Below are 17,904 nucleotides of genomic sequence, written 5' to 3'. Positions count from 1 at the left end.
TGGGAGTGAGTCGCTGGTTTGTGTTCTGGGAGTGAGACGCTGGTTTGTGTTCTGGGAGTGAGTCGCTGGTTTGTGTTCTGGGAGTGAGACGCTGGTTTCCACTCACTACCTGGGATATGGTCAAGGCATCTCATTATTCTCCCCGATTCAGCCTCAGATTCAGGCTGTGCATGTGGAAGGGTCTGTGTGTGCTACCTATTCTTTCAGTCATATTAAACAGTTCTGTTCTCTCTCTCTCTAGGTCCTATTGCATTTCCAAGAATCTCCAGTAATTCCTCAGAGGTAAACACTGTTATTGCTCTGACCTGCTTTGTGCCAGTGAAAGTTCTATCTACAACGTGGCTCGCAGTAGGGAAATCCACTCTTGATGAAAGATACAAATTAATCGATAATAACAAGACTTTGGTCATTGATCGCGCACAAGAAACAGATTCTGGCACCTATACATGTCTAGTAAAAAACCCACTGGGTGAAGCTACTAACTCCTATCAGCTAACCTTGAAGCGTGAGTCTGTCCATTTTTTCCTCTTCTGTATAAAAATGTAATTTGTTTTGCAAATTTGTGTTGTTTTCAAAGTCAGATTAAAGCGGTGAAGGTTTCTCTCTTTGATGTCATTCAGTGTAAACCATGTCTGATAACCAATAGGGAGCTTGGTGTTGATATTACTGCAAGTGGATGTGGGTGAACACATTAGTGCCCAGTGAGCGTTCATCCACTGAACACTACTGTGTTCACCCACTGGACACTACTGTGTTCACCCACTGGACACTACTGTGTTCACCCTCTGGAGACTACTGTGTTCACCCACTGAACACTACTGTGTTCACCCCCTGGACACTACTGTGTTCACCCACTGAACACTACTGTGTTCACCCACTGGACACTACTGTGTTCACCCTCTGGAGACTACTGTGTTCACCCACTGAACACTACTGTGTTCACCCACTGAACACTACTGTGTTCACCCTCTGGACACTACTGTGTTCACCCACTGAACACTACTGTGTTCACCCACTGGACACTACTGTGTTCACCCTCTGGAGACTACTGTGTTCACCCACTGAACACTACTGTGTTCACCCACTGAACACTACTGTGTTCACCCTCTGAACACTACTGTGTTCACCCACTGAACACTACTGTTTTCACCCACTGAGCACTACTGTGTTCACCCACTGAGCACTACTGTGTTCACCCACTGAGCACTACTGTGTTCACCCAATGGACACCAATGCGTTCACCCACTGGAACTAATGCGTTCACCCACCGGACACAACAGTGTTCACCCACCGGACACAACTGAGTTCACCCACCGTACACAACTGTGTTCACCCACCGGACACAACTGTGTTCACCCACTGGACACTACTGTGTTCACCCACTGGACACTACTGTGTTCACCCACCGGACACAACTGAGTTCACCCACCGTACACAACTGTGTTCACCCACCGTACACAACTGTGTTCACCCACCGGACACAACTGTGTTCACCCACCGGACACAACTGTGTTCACCCACCGTACACAACTGTGTTCACTCACCGGACACAACTGAGTTCACCCACCATACACAACTGTGTTCACCCACCGGACACAACTGTGTTCACCCACCGGACACAACTGTGTTCACCCACCGTACACAACTGTGTTCACCCACCGGACACAACTGAGTTCACCCACCGTACACAACTGTGTTCACCCACCGTACACAACTGTGTTCACCCACCGTACACAACTGAGTTCACCCACCGGACACAACTGAGTTCACCCACCGGACACAACTGTGTTCACCCACCGGGCACTACTGTGTTCACCCACTGAACGCTACTGTGTTCACCCGCCGGACGCTACTGTGTTCACCCACCGGGCGCTACTGTGTTCACCCACCGGGCACTACTGTGTTCACCCACCGGGCACTACTGTGTTCACCCACCGGGCACTACTGTGTTCACCCACCGGGCACTACTGTGTTCACCCACCGGACACTACTGTGCTCACCCACTGAACACTACTGTGTTCACCCGCCGGACGCTACTGTGTTCACCCACCGGGCACTACTGTGTTCACCCACTGGGCACTACTGTGTTCACCCACTGAACACTACTGTGTTCACCCACTGAACACTACTGTGTGCACCCACTGAACACTACTGTGTTCACCCTCTGAACACTACTGTGTTCACCCAATGGACACCAATGCGTTCACCCACTGGAACTAATGCGTTCAACCACTGGACACTAATGTGTTAACCCACTGAACACTACTGTGTTCACCCACTGAACACTACTGTGTTTACCCACTGAACACTACTTTGTTCACCCACTGGACACTACTGTGTTCACCCACAGAACACTACTGTGTTCACCCACTGGACACTACTGTGTTCACCCACTGCACACTACTGTGTTCACCCACTGCACACTACTGTGTTCACCCACTGCACACTACTGTGTTCACTCACCGGACACAACTGTGTTCACTCACCGGACACAACTGTGTTCACCCACCGGACACAACTGTGTTCACCCACTGGGCACGACTGTGTTCACCCACTGAACACTACTGTGTTCACCCACTGGACACCCATGTGTTCACTCACTGGACACAACTGTGTTCACCCACCGGACACAACTGTGTTCACCCACTGGGCACTACTGTGTTCACCCACTGGGCACTACTGTGTTCACCCACTGGGCACTACTGTGTTCAATCACTGAGCACTACTGTGTTCACCCACTGGGCACCACTGTGTTCACCCACCGGACACGACTGTGTTCTCCAACCGGACCAGACTGTGTTCTCCAACCGGACACTAATGTGTTCACCCACTGAACACTACTGTGTTCACCCACCGGACACAACTGTGTTCACCCACTGAACACTACTGTGTTCACCCACTGAACACTACTGTGTTCACCCACCGTACACAACTGTGTTCACCCACTGGACACTACTGTGTTCACCCTCTGAACACTAATGTGTTCACCCACCGGTCACTAATGTGTTCACCCACTGGGCACTAATGTGTTCACCCACTGGGCATTACTGTGTTCACCCACTGAACACTACTGTGCTCACCCACTGAACACTACTGTGTTCACCCACTGGACCCTACGGTGTTCACCCACTGAGCACTACTGTGTTCACCCACTGAACACCAATGCGTTCAACCACTGAACACTACTGTGTTCACCCACCGTACACAACTGTGTTCACCCACTGGACACAACTGAGTTCACCCACCGGACACTACTGTGTTCACCCACCGGGCACTACTGTGTTCACCCACTGGGCACTACTGTGTTCACCCACTGGGGACAACTGTGTTCACCCACCGGGCACAACTGAGTTCACCCACCGGACACAACTGAGTTCACCCACCGGACGCAACTGTGTTCACCCACCGGACACAACTGTGTTCACCCACCGGACACAACTGTGTTCACCCACCGGACACAACTGAGTTCACCCACCGGACACAACTGTGTTCACCCACCGGACACAACTGTGTTCACCCACCGGACACAACTGTGTTCACTCTCCGGACACAACTGTGTTCACCCACCGGACACAACTGTGTTCACCCACCGGACACAACTGTGTTCACCCACCGGACACAACTGTGTTCACCCACCGGACACAACTGTGTTCACCCACCGTACACAACTGTGTTCACCCACCGGACACAACTGAGTTCACCCACCGTACACAACTGTGTTCACCCACCGGACACAACTGTGTTCACCCACCGGACACAACTGAGTTCACCCACCGGACACAACTGAGTTCACCCACCGGACACAACTGAGTTCACCCTCCGGACACAACTGAGTTCACCCACCGGACACAACTGAGTTCACCCACGGGGCACTACTGTGTTCACCCACTGAACACTACTGTGTTCACCCGCCGGACGCTACTGTGTTCACCCACCGGGCACTACTGTGTTCACCCACCGGGCACTACTGTGTTCACCCACTGGGCACTACTGTGTTCACCCACTGGGCACTACTGTGTTCACCCACTGAACTCTACTGTGTTCACCCACTGAACTCTACTGTGTTCACCCACTGAACTCTACTGTGTTCACCCACTGAACACTACTGTGTTCACCCTCTGAACACTACTGTGTTCACCCACTGAACACTACTGTGTTCACCCACTGAGCACTACTGTGTTCACCCACTGAGCACTACTGTGTTCACCCACTGAGCACTACTGTGTTCACCCAATGGACACCAATGCGTTCACCCACTGGAACTAATGCGTTCACCCACCGGACACAACAGTGTTCACCCACCGGACACAACTGAGTTCACCCACCGTACACAACTGTGTTCACCCACCGGACACAACTGTGTTCACCCACCGGACACAACTGTGTTCACCCACCGTAAACAACTGTGTTCACCCACCGGACACAACTGAGTTCACCCACCGTACACAACTGTGTTCACCCACCGTACACAACTGTGTTCACCCACCGTACACAACTGAGTTCACCCACCGGACACAACTGAGTTCACCCACCGGACACAACTGTGTTCACCCACCGGGCACTACTGTGTTCACCCACTGAACGCTACTGTGTTCACCCGCCGGACGCTACTGTGTTCACCCACCGGGCGCTACTGTGTTCACCCACCGGGCGCTACTGTGTTCACCCACCGGGCGCTACTGTGTTCACCCACCGGGCGCTACTGTGTTCACCCACCGGGCACTACTGTGTTCACCCACCGGGCACTACTGTGTTCACCCACCGGGCACTACTGTGTTCACCCACCGGGCACTACTGTGTTCACCCACCGGACACTACTGTGCTCACCCACTGAACACTACTGTGTTCACCCGCCGGACGCTACTGTGTTCACCCACCGGGCACTACTGTGTTCACCCACCGGGCACTACTGTGTTCACCCACTGGGCACTACTGTGTTCACCCACTGAACACTACTGTGTTCACCCACTGAACACTACTGTGTGCACCCACTGAACACTACTGTGTTCACCCTCTGAACACTACTGTGTTCACCCAATGGACACCAATGCGTTCACCCACTGGAACTAATGCGTTCAACCACTGGACACTAATGTGTTAACCCACTGAACACTACTGTGTTCACCCACTGAACACTACTGTGTTTACCCACTGAACACTACTTTGTTCACCCACTGGACACTACTGTGTTCACCCACTGAACACTACTGTGTTCACCCACAGAACACTACTGTGTTCACCCACTGGACACTACTGTGTTCACCCACTGCACACTACTGTGTTCACCCACTGCACACTACTGTGTTCACCCACTGCACACTACTGTGTTCACTCACCGGACACAACTGTGTTCACTCACCGGACACAACTGTGTTCACCCACCGTACACAACTGTGTTCACCCACCGGACACAACTGTGTTCACCCACTGGGCACGACTGTGTTCACCCACTGAACACTACTGTGTTCACCCACTGGACACCCATGTGTTCACTCACTGGACACAACTGTGTTCACCCACCGGACACAACTGTGTTCACCCACTGGGCACTACTGTGTTCACCCACTGGGCACTACTGTGTTCACCCACTGGGCACTACTGTGTTCAATCACTGAGCACTACTGTGTTCACCCACTGGGCACCACTGTGTTCACCCACCGGACACGACTGTGTTCTCCAACCGGACCAGACTGTGTTCTCCAACCGGACACTAATGTGTTCACCCACTGAACACTACTGTGTTCACCCACTGAACACTACTGTGTTCACCCACCGTACACAACTGTGTTCACCCACTGGACACTACTGTGTTCACCCTCTGAACACTAATGTGTTCACCCACCGGTCACTAATGTGTTCACCCACTGGGCACTAATGTGTTCACCCACTGGGCATTACTGTGTTCACCCACTGAACACTACTGTGCTCACCCACTGAACACTACTGTGCTCACCCACTGAACACTACTGTGTTCACCCACTGGACCCTACGGTGTTCACCCACTGAGCACTACTGTGTTCACCCACTGAACACCAATGCGTTCAACCACTGAACACTACTGTGTTCACCCACCGTACACAACTGTGTTCACCCACTGGACACAACTGAGTTCACCCACCGGACACTACTGTGTTCACCCACCGGGCACTACTGTGTTCACCCACTGGGCACTACTGTGTTCACCCACTGGGGACAACTGTGTTCACCCACCGGGCACAACTGAGTTCACCCACCGGACACAACTGAGTTCACCCACCGGACGCAACTGTGTTCACCCACCGGACACAACTGTGTTCACCCACCGGACACAACTGTGTTCACCCACCGGACACAACTGTGTTCACCCACCGGACACAACTGTGTTCACCCACCGGACACAACTGTGTTCACCCACCGGACACAACTGTGTTCACTCTCCGGACACAACTGTGTTCACCCACCGGACACAACTGTGTTCACCCACCGGACACAACTGTGTTCACCCACCGGACACAACTGTGTTCACCCACCGGACACAACTGTGTTCACCCACCGGACACAACTGTGTTCACCCACCGGACACAACTGTGTTCACCCACCGTACACAACTGTGTTCACCCACCGGACACAACTGAGTTCACCCACCGTACACAACTGTGTTCACCCACCGGACACAACTGTGTTCACCCACCGGACACAACTGAGTTCACCCACCGGACACAACTGAGTTCACCCACCGGACACAACTGAGTTCACCCTCCGGACACAACTGAGTTCACCCACCGGACACAACTGAGTTCACCCACGGGGCACTACTGTGTTCACCCACTGAACACTACTGTGTTCACCCGCCGGACGCTACTGTGTTCACCCACCGGGCACTACTGTGTTCACCCACCGGGCACTACTGTGTTCACCCACTGGGCACTACTGTGTTCACCCACTGAGCACTACTGTGTTCACCCACTGAACTCTACTGTGTTCACCCACTGAACTCTACTGTGTTCACCCACTGAACTCTACTGTGTTCACCCACTGAACACTACTGTGTTCACCCTCTGAACACTACTGTGTTCACCCACTGAACACTACTGTGTTCACCCACTGAGCACTACTGTGTTCACCCACTGAGCACTACTGTGTTCACCCACTGAGCACTACTGTGTTCACCCAATGGACACCAATGCGTTCACCCACTGGAACTAATGCGTTCACCCACCGGACACAACAGTGTTCACCCACCGGACACAACTGAGTTCACCCACCGTACACAACTGTGTTCACCCACCGGACACAACTGTGTTCACCCACCGGACACAACTGTGTTCACCCACCGTACACAACTGTGTTCACCCACCGGACACAACTGAGTTCACCCACCGTACACAACTGTGTTCACCCACCGTACACAACTGTGTTCACCCACCGTACACAACTGAGTTCACCCACCGGACACAACTGAGTTCACCCACCGGACACAACTGTGTTCACCCACCGGGCACTACTGTGTTCACCCACTGAACGCTACTGTGTTCACCCGCCGGACGCTACTGTGTTCACCCACCGGGCGCTACTGTGTTCACCCACCGGGCGCTACTGTGTTCACCCACCGGGCGCTACTGTGTTCACCCACCGGGCGCTACTGTGTTCACCCACCGGGCGCTACTGTGTTCACCCACCGGGCACTACTGTGTTCACCCACCGGGCACTACTGTGTTCACCCACCGGACACTACTGTGTTCACCCACCGGACACTACTGTGCTCACCCACTGAACACTACTGTGTTCACCCGCCGGACGCTACTGTGTTCACCCACTGAACACTACTGTGTTCACCCACTGAACACTACTGTGTTCACCCACCGTACACAACTGTGTTCACCCACTGGACACAACTGAGTTCACCCACCGGACACTACTGTGTTCACCCACCGGGCACTACTGTGTTCACTCACTGGACACAACTGTGTTCACCCACTGGACACAACTGTGTTCACCCACTGGACACTACTGTGTTCACCCACTGGACACTACTGTGTTCACCCACTGGACACTACTGTGTTCACCCACTGGACACTACTGTGTTCACCCACTGGGCACTACTGTGTTCACCCACTGGGCACTACTGTGTTCACCCACTGGGCACTGCTGTGTTCACCCACTGAACACTGCTGTGTTCACCCACTGGACACAACTGTGTTCACCCACTGGACACAACTGTGTTCACCCACTGAACACTACTGTGTTCACCCACTGAACACTACTGTGCTCACCCACTGAACACTGTTGCGTTTACCCACTGAACACTACTCTGTTCACCCACTGGAGGCTACAGTGTTCACTCACCGAACACTACTGTGTTCACCCACTGAACACTACTGTGTTTACCCACTGAACACTACTTTGTTCACCCACTGGACACTACTTTGTTCACCCACTGGACACTACTGTGTTCACCCACTGAACACTGCTGTGTTCACCCACTGAACACTGCTGTGTCCACCCACTGGACACTACGGTGTTCACTCACTGGACACTACTGTGTTCACCCACTGAACACTGCTGTGTCCACCCACTGGACACTACTGTGTTCACCCACCGGACACAACTGAGTTCACCCACCGGACACAACTGTGTTCACCCACCGGACACAACTGTGTTCACCCACCGGACACAACTGTGTTCACCCACCGGACACAACTGTGTTCACCCACCGGACACAACTGTGTTCACCCACCGGACACAACTGTGTTCACCCACCGGACACAACTGTGTTCACCCACCGGACACAACTGTGTTCACCCACCGGACACAACTGTGTTCACCCACCGGACACAACTGTGTTCACCCACCGTACACAACTGTGTTCACCCACCGGACACAACTGAGTTCACCCACCGTACACAACTGTGTTCACCCACCGGACACAACTGTGTTCACCCACCGGACACAACTGAGTTCACCCACCGGACACAACTGAGTTCACCCACCGGACACAACTGAGTTCACCCTCCGGACACAACTGAGTTCACCCACCGGACACAACTGAGTTCACCCACGGGGCACTACTGTGTTCACCCACTGAACACTACTGTGTTCACCCGCCGGACGCTACTGTGTTCACCCACCGGGCACTACTGTGTTCACCCACCGGGCACTACTGTGTTCACCCACCGGGCACTACTGTGTTCACCCACTGGGCACTACTGTGTTCACCCACTGGGCACTACTGTGTTCACCCACTGAACTCTACTGTGTTCACCCACTGAACTCTACTGTGTTCACCCACTGAACTCTACTGTGTTCACCCACTGAACACTACTGTGTTCACCCTCTGAACACTACTGTGTTCACCCACTGAACACTACTGTGTTCACCCACTGAGCACTACTGTGTTCACCCACTGAGCACTACTGTGTTCACCCACTGAGCACTACTGTGTTCACCCAATGGACACCAATGCGTTCACCCACTGGAACTAATGCGTTCACCCACCGGACACAACAGTGTTCACCCACCGGACACAACTGAGTTCACCCACCGTACACAACTGTGTTCACCCACCGGACACAACTGTGTTCACCCACCGGACACAACTGTGTTCACCCACCGTACACAACTGTGTTCACCCACCGGACACAACTGAGTTCACCCACCGTACACAACTGTGTTCACCCACCGTACACAACTGTGTTCACCCACCGTACACAACTGAGTTCACCCACCGGACACAACTGAGTTCACCCACCGGACACAACTGTGTTCACCCACCGGGCACTACTGTGTTCACCCGCTGAACGCTACTGTGTTCACCCGCCGGACGCTACTGTGTTCACCCACCGGGCGCTACTGTGTTCACCCACCGGGCACTACTGTGTTCACCCACCGGGCACTACTGTGTTCACCCACCGGGCACTACTGTGTTCACCCACCGGGCACTACTGTGTTCACCCACCGGGCACTACTGTGTTCACCCACCGGACACTACTGTGCTCACCCACTGAACACTACTGTGTTCACCCGCCGGACGCTACTGTGTTCACCCACTGGGCACTACTGTGTTCACCCACTGGGCACTACTGTGTTCACCCACTGAACACTACTGTGTTCACCCACTGAACACTACTGTGTGCACCCACTGAACACTACTGTGTTCACCCTCTGAACACTACTGTGTTCACCCAATGGACACCAATGCGTTCACCCACTGGAACTAATGCGTTCAACCACTGGACACTAATGTGTTAACCCACTGAACACTACTGTGTTCACCCACTGAACACTACTGTGTTTACCCACTGAACACTACTTTGTTCACCCACTGGACACTACTGTGTTCACCCACTGAACACTACTGTGTTCACCCACAGAACACTACTGTGTTCACCCACTGGACACTACTGTGTTCACCCACTGCACACTACTGTGTTCACCCACTGCACACTACTGTGTTCACCCACTGCACACTACTGTGTTCACTCACCGGACACAACTGTGTTCACTCACCGGACACAACTGTGTTCACCCACCGTACACAACTGTGTTCACCCACCGGACACAACTGTGTTCACCCACCGGGCACGACTGTGTTCACCCACTGAACACTACTGTGTTCACCCACTGGACACCTATGTGTTCACTCACTGGACACAACTGTGTTCACCCACCGGACACAACTGTGTTCACCCACTGGGCACTACTGTGTTCACCCACTGGGCACTACTGTGTTCACCCACTGGGCACTACTGTGTTCACCCACTGGGCACTACTGTGTTCAATCACTGAGCACTACTGTGTTCACCCACTGGGCACCACTGTGTTCACCCACCGGACACGACTGTGTTCTCCAACCGGACCAGACTGTGTTCTCCAACCGGACACTAATGTGTTCACCCACTGAACACTACTGTGTTCACCCACCGGACACAACTGTGTTCACCCACTGAACACTACTGTGTTCACCCACTGAACACTACTGTGTTCACCCACCGTACACAACTGTGTTCACCCACTGGACACAACTGAGTTCACCCACCGGACACTACTGTGTTCACCCACCGGACACTACTGTGTTCACCCACCGGGCACTACTGTGTTCACCCACTGGGCACTACTGTGTTCACCCACTGGGGACAACTGTGTTCACCCACCGGGCACAACTGAGTTCACCCACCGGACACATCTGAGTTCACCCACCGGACACAATTGTGTTCACCCACTGGGCACTACTGTGTTCACCCACTGAACACAACTGTGTTCACCCACTGAACACAACTGTGTTCACCCACCGGACGCAACTGTGTTCACCCACCGTACGCAACTGTGTTCACCCACCGTACGCAACTGTGTTCACCCACCGTACACAACTGTGTTCACCCACCGTACACAACTGTGTTCACCCACCGTACACAACTGTGTTCACCCACCGTACACAACTGTGTTCACCCACCGTACACAACTGTGTTCACCCACCGTACACAACTGTGTTCACCCACCGGACACAACTGAGTTCACCCACCGGACACTACTGTGTTCACCCACCGTACACAACTGTGTTCACCCACCGTACACAACTGTGTTCACCCACCGTACACAACTGTGTTCACCCACCGTACACAACTGTGTTCACCCACCGGACACAACTGAGTTCACCCACCGTACACAACTGTGTTCACCCACCGTACACAACTGTGTTCACCCACCGGACACAACTGTGTTCACCCACCGTACACAACTGTGATCACCCACCGTACACAACTGTGTTCACCCACCGTACACAACTGAGTTCACCCTCCGGACACAACTGAGTTCACCCACCGGACACAACTGAGTTCACCCACCGGACACAACTGAGTTCACCCACCGGACACAACTGTGTTCACCCACCGGGCACTACTGTGTTCACCCACTGAACGCTACTGTGTTCACCCGCCGGACGCTACTGTGTTCACCCACCGGGCACTACTGTGTTCACCCACCGGGCACTACTGTGTTCACCCACCGGGCACCACTGTGTTCACCCACCGGGCACTACTGTGTTCACCCACCGGGCACTACTGTGTTCACCCACTGGACACTACTGTGCTCACCCACTGAACACTACTGTGTTCACCCGCCGGACGCTACTGTGTTCACCCACCGGGCACTACTGTGTTCACCCACTGGGCACTACTGTGTTCACCCACCGGGCACTACTGTGTTCACCCACTGGGCACTACTGTGTTCACCCACTGGGCACTACTGTGTTCACCCACTGGGCACTACTGTGTTCACCCACTGAACACTACTGTGTTCACCCACTGAACACTACTGTGTGCACCCACTGAACTCTACTGTGTTCACCCACTGAACACTACTGTGTTCACCCTCTGAACACTACTGTGTTCACCCACTGAACACTACTGTTTTCACCCACTGAGCACTACTGTGTTCACCCACTGAACACTACTTTGTTCACCCACTGGACACTACTGTGTTCACCCACAGAACACTACTGTGTTCACCCACTGGACACTACTGTGTTCACCCACTGCACACTACTGTGTTCACCCACTGCACACTACTGTGTTCACCCACTGGACACTACTGTGTTCACCCACTGAACACTACTTTGTTCACCCTCTGAACACTACTGTGTTCACCCAATGGACACCAATGCGTTCACCCACTGGAACTAATGCGTTCAACCACTGGACACTAATGTGTTAACCCACTGAACACTACTGTGTTCACCCACTGAACACTACTGTGTTCACCCACTGAACACTACTTTGTTCACCCACTGGACACTACTGTGTTCACCCACTGAACACTACTGTGTTCACCCACAGAACACTACTGTGTTCACCCACTGGACACTACTGTGTTCACCCACTGCACACTACTGTGTTCACCCACTGCACACTACTGTGTTCACTCACCGGACACAACTGTGTTCACCCACCGGACACTACTGTGTTCACCCACCGGACACAACTGTGTTCACCCACCGGACACAACTGTGTTCACCCACCGGGCACTACTGTGTTCACCCACTGAACACTACTGTGTTCACCCACTGGACACCCATGTGTTCACTCACTGGACACAACTGTGTTCACCCACCGGACACAACTGTGTTCACCCACTGGGCACTGATGTGTTCACCCACCGGACACGACTGTGTTCTCCAACCGGACCAGACTGTGTTCTCCAACCGGACACTACTGTGTTCTCCAACCGGACACTACTGTGTTCTCCCACCGGACACTACTGTGTTCTCCCACCGGACACTACTGTGTTCACCCACTGAACACTACTGTATTCACCCACTGAACACTACTCTGTTCACCCTCAGAACACTACTGTGTTCACCCACCGGACACTACTGTGTTCACCCACCGGACACTACTGTGTTCACCCACCGAACTCTACTGTGTTCACCCAATGAACACTACTGTGTTCACCCACTGAACACTACTGTGTTCACCCACTGAACACTACTGTGTTCACCCACTGAACACTACTGTGTTCACCCACCGGAAACAACTGTGTTCACCCACTGAACACTACTGTGTTCACCCACTGAACACTACTGTGTTCACCCACCGTACGCAACTGTGTTCACCCACTGGACACAACTGTGTTCACCCACCGGGCACTACTGTGTTCACCCACTGGGCACTACTGTGTTCACCCACTGGGCACAACTGTGTTCACCCACCGGACACAACTGTGTTCACCCACCAGACACTACTGTGTTCACCCACCAGACACTACTGTGTTCACCCACTGAACACTACTGTGTTCACCCACCGTACACAACTGAGTTCACCCACCGTACACAACTGAGTTCACCCACCGGACACAACTGTGTTCACCCACTGAACACTACTGTGTTCACCCACTGAACACTACTGTGTTCACCCACCGTACACAACTGTGTTCACCCACTGGACACAACTGAGTTCACCCACCGGACACTACTGTGTTCACCCACCGGGCACTACTGTGTTCACCCACCGGGCACTACTGTGTTCACCCACTGTACTCTACTGTGTGCACCCACTGAACACTACTGTGTGCACCCACTGAACACTACTGTGTGCACCCACTGAACACTACTGTGTTCACCCACTGAACACTACTGTGTTCACCCACTGGACACTACTGTGTTCACCCACTGAACTCTACTGTGTTCACCCAATGAACACTACTGTGTTCACCCACTGAACACTACCGTGCTCACCCACTGAACACTACCGTGTTCACCCACCGTACACAACTGTGTTCACCCACCGGGCACAACTGAGTTCACCCACCGGACACAACTGAGTTCACCCACCGGACACAACTGTGTTCACCCACTGAACACTGCTGTGTTCACCCACTGGACACAACTGTGTTCACTCACTGGACACAACTGTGTTCACTCACTGGACACAACTGTGTTCACTCACTGGACACAACTGTGTTCACCCACTGGACACTACTGTGTTCACTCACTGGACACTACTGTGTTCACTCACTGGACACTACTGTGTTCACTCACTGGACACAACTGTGTTCACCCACTGGACACAACTGTGTTCACCCACTGGACACTACTGTGTTCACCCACTGGACACTACTGTGTTCACCCACTGGACACTACTGTGTTCACCCACTGGACACTACTGTGTTCACCCACTGGGCACTACTGTGTTCACCCACTGGGCACTACTGTGTTCACCCACTGGGCACTACTGTGTTCACCCACTGAACACTGCTGTGTTCACCCACTGGACACAACTGTGTTCACCCACTGGACACAACTGTGTTCACCCACTGAACACTACTGTGTTCACCCACTGAACACTACTGTGCTCACCCACTGAACACTGTTGCGTTTACCCACTGAACACTACTCTGTTCACCCACTGGAGGCTACAGTGTTCACTCACCGAACACTACTGTGTTCACCCACTGAACACTACTTTGTTCACCCACTGGACACTACTTTGTTCACCCACTGGACACTACTGTGTTCACCCACTGAACACTGCTGTGTTCACCCACTGAACACTGCTGTGTCCACCCACTGGACACTACGGTGTTCACTCACTGGACACTACTGTGTTCACCCACTGAACACTGCTGTGTCCACCCACTGGACACTACTGTGTTCACTCACTGGACACTACTGTGTTCACTCACTGGACACAACTGTGTTCACCCACTGGACACAACTGTGTTCACCCACTGGACACTACTGTGTTCACCCACTGGACGCTACTGTGTTCACCCACTGGACGCTACTGTGTTCACTCACTGGACGCTACTGTGTTCACTCACTGGACGCTACTGTGTTCACCCACTGAACACTACTGTGTTCACCCACTGAACACTACTGTGCTCACCCACCGAACACTACTGTGTTCACCCACCGAACACTACTTTGTTTACCCACCGGACACTACTGTGTTCACCCACCGGACACTACTGTGTTCACCCACCGGACACTACTGTGTTCACCCACCGGACACTACTGTGTTCACCCACCGGACACAACTGTGTTCACCCACTGGACACAACTGTGTTCACCCACTGGACACAACTGTGTTCACCCACTGGACACTAATGTGTTCACCCACTGAACACTACTGTGTTCACCCACTGGGCGTAACTGTGTTCAATCACTGAGCACTACTGTGTTCACCCACTGAACTCTACTGTGTTCACCCAATGAACACTACTGTGTTCACCCACTGAACACTACTGTGTTTACCCACTGAACTCTACTGTGTTTACCCACTGAACTCTACTGTGTTCACCCAATGAACACTACTGTGTTCACCCACTGAACACTACTGTGTTTACCCACTGAACTCTACTGTGTTCACCCACTGAACTCTACTGTATTCACCCTCTCAACACTACTGTGTTCACCCTCTCAACACTACTGTGTTCACCCACTGAACTCTACTGTGTTCACCCACTGAACACTACTGTGTTCACCCACTGAACACTACTGTGTTCACCCACTGAACTCTACTGTGTTCACCCACTGAACACTACTGTGTTCACCCTCTGAACACTACTGTGTGCACCCACTGAACACTACTGTGTTCACCCACTGAACACTACTGTGCTCACCCACTGAACACTACTGTGTGCACCCACTGAACTCTACTGTGTTCACCCACTGGACACTCATGCGTTCACCCACTGGACACTAATGTGTTCAACCACTGGGCACCACTGTGTTCACCCACTGGGCGTAACTGTGTTCAATCACTGAGCACTACTGTGTTCACCACTGGGCACCACTGTGTTCACCCACCGAACACGACTGTGTTCTCCCACCGGACACTACTGTGTTCTCCCACCGGACACTACTGTGTTCTCCCACCGGACACTACTGTGTTCTCCCACCGGACACTACTGTGTTCTCCCACCGGACACTACTTTTTTCTCCCACCGGACACTACTGTGTTCACCCACTGAACACTACTGTATTCACCCACTGAACACTACTCTGTTCAACCACAGAACACTACTGTGTTCACCCACCGGACACAACTGTGTTCACCCACCGGACACGACTGTGTTCACCCACTGAACACTACTCTGTTCACCCACTGGAGGCTACTGTGTTCACTCACTGCACACTAATGTGTTCACCCTCTGAACACTACTGTGTTCACCCACTGAACACTACTGTGTTCACCCACTGAACACTACTGTGCTCACCCACTGAACACTACTGTGTGCACCCACTGAACTCTACTGTGTTCACCCACTGGACACTCATGCGTTCACCCACTGGACACTAATGTGTTCAACCACTGGGCACCACTGTGTTCACCCACTGGACACTAATGTGTTCACCCACTGGACACTAATGTGTTCACCCACTGGACACTAATGTGTTCACCCACTGGGCACTACTGTGTTCACCCACTGGGCACTACTGTGTTCACCCACTGGGCACTACTGTGCTCACCCACTGAACACTACTGTGTTCACTCACTGGACACTACTGTGCTCACCCACTGAACACTACTGTGTTCACTCACTGGACACTAATGTGTTCACCCACTGGACACCACTGTGTTCACCCACCGAACACCACTGTGTTCACCCACCGAACACTACTGTGCTCACCCACTGAACACTACTGTGTTTACCCACTGTACACTAATGTGTTCACCCACCGAACACTACTGTGTTCACCCACTGAACACTACTGTGCTCACCCACTGAACACTACTGTGCTCACCCACTGAACACTACTGTGTGCACCCACTGAACTCTACTGTGTTCACCCACTGGACACTCATGCGTTCACCCATTGGACACTAATGTGTTCAACCACTGGGCACCACTGTGTTCACCCACTGAGCACCACTGTGTTCACCCACTGGGCACCACTGTGTTCACCCACTGGGCACCACTGTGTTCACCCACTGGGCACTAATGTGTTCACCCACTGGGCACTAATGTGTTCACCCCCTGGAGGCTGCGGTGTTCACCCACTGTACACTACTGTGTTCACCCACTGGGCACTACTGTTTTCACCCACTGGGCACTACTGTTTTCACCCACTGGGCACTACTGTGTTCACCCACTGGGCACTACTGTGTTCACCCACTGGGCACTACTGTGTTCACCCACTGGAGACTACTGTGTTCACCCACTGGAAACTAATGTGTTCTCCCACCGGACACTACTGTGTTCACCCACTGAACACTACTGTGCTCAACCACTGAACACTACTGTGTTTACCCACTGAACTCTACTGTGTTCACCCACTGATCTCTACTGTGGTCACCCTCTCAACACTACTGTGTTCACCCTCTCAACACTACTGTGTTCACCCACTGAACTCTACTGTGTTCACCCACTGAACTCTACTGTGTTCACCCACTGAACACTACTGTGTTCACCCACTGAACACTACTGTGT

General features: G+C 52.9%; 1 long non-coding RNA gene across 1 annotated transcript in view; it reads left to right on the top strand.

Moving 5' to 3' along the window:
- Nucleotides 1-478: 478 nt before the first annotated feature.
- The window catches only part of LOC140405793 (uncharacterized), a 194,299-nt gene continuing 176,873 nt past the window's right edge, over nt 479-17,904 (top strand). Inside the window, exon 1 of the long non-coding RNA XR_011938762.1 lies at nt 479-505. This is a non-coding gene — a long non-coding RNA (uncharacterized lncRNA). The remainder of the gene's footprint in view (nt 506-17,904) is intronic.

The sequence above is a fragment of the Scyliorhinus torazame genome, unplaced genomic scaffold (assembly GCF_047496885.1).
Source record: "Scyliorhinus torazame isolate Kashiwa2021f unplaced genomic scaffold, sScyTor2.1 scaffold_240, whole genome shotgun sequence".
NCBI lineage: Eukaryota > Metazoa > Chordata > Chondrichthyes > Carcharhiniformes > Scyliorhinidae > Scyliorhinus > Scyliorhinus torazame.
Note: the sequence above shows the minus strand (reverse complement) of the source record. Positions and strands in the feature narration are given on the sequence as shown.